Source organism: Mandrillus leucophaeus, unplaced genomic scaffold, assembly GCF_000951045.1.
Source record: "Mandrillus leucophaeus isolate KB7577 unplaced genomic scaffold, Mleu.le_1.0 Scaffold558, whole genome shotgun sequence".
NCBI classification, from domain to species: Eukaryota; Metazoa; Chordata; class Mammalia; order Primates; family Cercopithecidae; genus Mandrillus; species Mandrillus leucophaeus.
The window spans coordinates 1,228,175-1,232,938 of NW_012106008.1; the positions used below are offsets into that span (position 1 = coordinate 1,228,175).

A 4,764-nucleotide genomic window follows, 5' to 3' on the forward strand; every position below is an offset into this window, starting at 1 on the left:
AAAAAAAAAAAAAGGCGGGGGGGGGGCTTTCTGTACTCACTGCCAACTCAGATTTGGTTCATTTTCAAGTTTATAAGTTTATTATTATAAGTGTAGATAAGGCCCATTCTTATGTAGAAGTCGCAGTACCTTCCACATATATTTCTGGCACAGAAAAACAGATGGGATAGAAACTTACACAAAAATCACATCTGCCACTCTGGACAATTAAGCAAAACATGAAATTGCAACTAAAAACCACAGGGTATTTAAATAGAACAAGATTTCAAATGAAGGACTCATGTTGTTGAACCAGAATGTGGTTTAACTCTACATCTTCTGAAAAGGGAGGATATTTTTTGGTCTTTCCATATATACTTTTTTTTTCCCCCCCACATCAGTAGATGTGCCTACTTAACAAAAACAACTTTTCTCATTCAAAAAGAGGCTAAGCCAAAATATAGTACTCTTTCAAATCATGTTATCTAAAGGGACATGAAAAGGGAGTAAGAAAACCTAACATTGATTTCACACCAGCCATGTGCTAGGGGCTCAGCAAAACTGCAGACAGCAAGTACAGCCGACTTTATTTTACAGTTGAGGAAACAAGCTCTGAGATGTCATCCAAGGCCTCCCAAACAGTAAGTGCTAGCTGGGGACGTAAGGCTTGAATTCTAAGTCCGAGCTTGTATTCTTCCCACACACCAGACTACCCATCCTGTTCTGAATTCCAACACAAGGAGCCCAGGACACAGAGGGGTACAGGGCTTACAAAGCAATCCAGCCCCTCAACCTTGCAGGAATCCTATCATCAGGAGGGGAGACCCTCCTATTAACATTCTCTGGGTCTTCATGGAGGCTGAGCACTGCTTTATAACTTTGCTTTTACTCCCTTAAATGTTTCGAAAGTGTGACTTGGATTTATAGATTGCAATGACTTTCCGTTGTATGAAACCCAATGGTTCCCGATAGAATGGTTCCAGCCAGCAAGAACAGTTGCCCTGTACTGTGTATAGTGGAAGAAGAAAACATCTGACAGAGAAGCATATCATCTCTTTCTACCCACTGTGCCCAATCCACTCTGCCTTATCTCCCTGCCTTGGACCTGGAATATTGTCAACCTATTTGTGTGAGATAAGAAAACTCTCGTTAAGAAATCCATTCATCATGCCTATAATTCCAGCACTTTGGGAGGCCGAGGCAGGCAGATCACTTGAGGCCAGGAGTTCAAGCCCAGCCTGAGTGATATGGTGAAATCTGTCTCTACTAAAAATACGTAAATTAACTGGGTGTGTTGGCGCATGCCTGTAATCCCAGCTACTCTAGAGGCTTAGGCATGAGAATTGGTTGAACCCAGGAGGCAGAGGTTGCAGTGAGCTGAGATTGCACCACTGCACTCTAGCCTGGGCAACAGGGTGAGACTCTGTCTTTAAAAAAAAAAAAAAGGACGGAAATAAGGAAGGCAGGCCAGCCATTCAAATTGATTCGAACATCAGATTCTTTGTCTGAGCTTATACATGTGGTGTTGTTTGACTCCTTTATAAATACGTCGAATTTGCTGGCTTAAAGCTTTGGAGTGGATCGTGAAGAATCTCACAGGGGTCAAATGAGATTCTGGCCCCAAATTATGGATCTGTACTCCAGGTTCATTTTCTTTCCTGGCCCCTACAAAGGTGAGCAGAAGACACATTTCCTTTGGTGTCAGAAGTGGCTTCATCTTTGTGGTCCTGCAGGGAAAGTGTGACACAAGGGAAGACTTAGGTCCAGAAGATGCTATAAATGAAGTGGGGAAAGCAGCTTGCACCTAATTAAGGCCCCTGGGACATGCGCTCTCTTCTGCCCTTCACATGATGAAGTCCCATTTTGACATTTATTAAATGGGCCCAGTAGAACCAGTCCTCTCCTAAGGCTGTTGTAAGGACCAGATGAGGTCTTGTGTGTGCTGTACAGATGGGAATGACACCATCATAACCAGGAAGATTGAGTTGGAAATCTAGGGAGCATGGCAATTGTGGACCTTGAGCCAACTTTTATTCCTGTGGCACCAAATCATTTATGAATAACTTACATATAAGTGATGAAACTCTATAGTACTAAAAGGAACTTGGTTCCAGTCACTTGCCCTCGTACCCGCACTCCATTTTGGTCTGTAAAAAAGTCTGTGCTCATGTTGATTCCCACACTTTCTCTCTGCTTGCCTGCACCTATCCCAGTTACCTACCTTTTGACTCCCTTTTTTAGCTTTCAGATGGTGACTGACTTGAGACCAGTACATACCTGCATGTAAGCAGACAGCCCATGCTTATCTGAATTCCTGGTGTTAGCCCAGTGTAGTGCAAAGAGCATGAACATTGAAGAACTGCACTTGAGTGAGCTGTAACTTTGAACTTATTTTCCTAAAAAATAGGCATCCAGGATCTCCTTCTGAAGCTTGATGTGTGGGTCAGCATAGACAATGTAGGTGAGATAAAATGAAAGCTGTTGGGAAGGTGTAAAGCACTATCACAATAAAGAAGTCTAAATTGCTATTCAAAGGCTATCTGACTATCTCTGCCTTTTTAGAGCATGCTTATTTTCCAGGTCCATGTCTTAGCCCTCCCAGTCCCATCTTTGCTCTTTATAGATAAGGTAGAGTGACTTGCCCAAGATTACAAAGATCAAGAGTGGCAGACCAAGGACATCGCTCTCACTTGAAACCTAGGGCTCTTTTCACTATAACCAGCTCTTTATTGGGAAATCCTCATTATCAGTGTCACGTTCTGTGCTCCAAATACCTCAGCCTCACAGTTGGGTGCACACTTTCTTCCCTTCTTGACCATGCAGGCTAGTGCCATTCTCTTCTTCAGTTTTCATTGCTGGGATATCTTGCAGAATGATGCCTCAAGCTGTTCTGTATCTATAGGGGTCCATCATTTTCCCCTTAAGGATCTTCTCCTATAGGGTGCAGCTATGCAGTTATCTTACTGGCTCATCTCTATTTTCTGCTATAACTTTTGAAGTGCATCACTGTCTCCTAACTGTTTGTACTGGTGGCTCAGAGAATTTCCTTGAGCAAAGTGCATTTCTGAAGCCAAGTCCCAGCACTGCCATGTCTTTTGATGCCCTTGGTCTCCTTTCTCAGATGTGCAGTAAAAATATTGGTGTTAATTACATAGGCTTGAGATACATGCAAAGAAGAGGGTGAAGACAACCGTGACCTCTAAAAGAGAGGCATAGGTCAGTAAAAGATGCATTCCTTCAAAAGACTGCTGCTTGTCCTGTGTTGGGCCAATCTTTTTCAGCAAGGTAATTTAAATTTAAAGTCAGCATCTCCTGATTCTGTTGCCTAAAGGTTCCAGCTTTCATAGGACGGGTACACTTCGCTCCCAGGCCTCCTGGGAGGCCTCCTCCACCCTTCCTCTACCGTTTTCTTGCTTCTCTCTAAAACCTTTGAAGATATTGAATACTTCCTGCCCACATCTTCAACTAAGGGACCGCCAGGGGATTTCAGTGTTTATTGCTTTTTTCTCTGGGTTTGGAACAGTTCCGACCAGCTACTATTTGAAAAATATAGAAGTATTTTTTTGCTTATTATCAAAAGGAGAATGTAGTTTTCTTGCAAGAAAATGAGAACTTGATATCTTTCTTGCCTCAAGGGTGTGTGTTGGGAGAGGGGGATGGTGTTCAGCCTTCTCTTCCTCCACCTCTGTATCCTGGTAGCCAGAATTGAAGTTTCAAGCCACACCAACGAGAGCAGGCTGCCTTTCATGAGAGGCAGACGTGTAGTAATTACCTTTTTGCCTATGTGCCTCTGTCCCCTTTGCTGAGAGGGTTCCCTTGCTGCTCTGTCTGTTGTCTGCACACCGCATTTGTTTGTCTGGAATGCAGAACTCCTTGCACTTGACAATCACTACAGTCTTTCTGCTTTTTCTCTTAAACAGCTTTTTTAAAGCCCCCAGAGACCCTTAAAAAAATAAAAAAAAGAATGCAAATAGAAATTGCGCTGGAAGCTGAAATGAACATTGTTGCGAGTCATGAGATCCTGGTCACACTGGGACAAACTCTTTTTTATTTTGGGTAATATTTTTTCTTTGGCATTTATTACACCTCTGTTAAACACAGCTCATGTGACACAGTGTTACTCATAGGCAATCAGAAAAAAGCTGAAAGTTGAGCCATTAGTAGGGCAGGGCAACTTATTGTTAATAGCAGCCATTAAAGCTGAAAGGAAAAATTACCCATCTGCCCCCACCAGACCTGTCTGTCTGAGATCGAGATTGGGCCTCCAGGCCGGAAGGGGGGCTGGGCAAACATGAGGGAAGGAGAATGGAATGTAGAAACTGAGATCTTTGTAAGGGAAGATAGAGTTGAATTCAAGGGTGGGCCCTACCCCAAGAATAGGGGGAAAAAGAAATCCTGCCCCAAGAATTCCAGCTGTCCTTTGTCTGATCATCCTTTCTCAGGAAAGCACCTGATAGCTTTTATCCAAAGATCTGCTGCAAAATGCATTTTAGCTACAGATAGGAAATGCAAAAGAAAGATTCCTGTAGCAACAACACCTTGTAATTATGAAATACTTTCCATCACAGTGCATAACATATAATAGATTTACTACACCAGAATTCTTTGCCATTAGATCTTGGGATACAGCAGCGAAATTTTCTGTATCTTTAAAAGAACATGTGGTTTAACCCCTTTCAGACATTTTAAATCCTAGCCAAAGATGCAACGCCATTTACCCACTCTGACAAGCTACTCTAAAAGTGTGCTTGTTTGATGGGGCCATATCAGATATCAGATAGGAAA

General features: G+C 42.7%; 1 protein-coding gene and 1 long non-coding RNA gene across 5 annotated transcripts in view; one reads left to right on the plus strand and one right to left on the minus strand.

Moving 5' to 3' along the window:
- Window positions 1-4,764, plus strand: part of PBX1 (pre-B-cell leukemia homeobox 1) — a 318,246-nt gene that overhangs the window by 226,052 nt on the left and 87,430 nt on the right. The gene's annotated exons all lie outside the window — the stretch shown is intronic.
- LOC105552453 overlaps window positions 1,462-4,764 on the minus strand; it is a 5,743-nt gene continuing 2,440 nt past the window's right edge. Inside the window, exons 2-4 of the long non-coding RNA XR_001008011.1 lie at window positions 2,670-3,922; window positions 2,201-2,457; window positions 1,462-1,706 (exon numbers count right to left, since the gene is read on the minus strand). This is a non-coding gene — a long non-coding RNA (uncharacterized LOC105552453). The remainder of the gene's footprint in view (window positions 1,707-2,200; window positions 2,458-2,669; window positions 3,923-4,764) is intronic.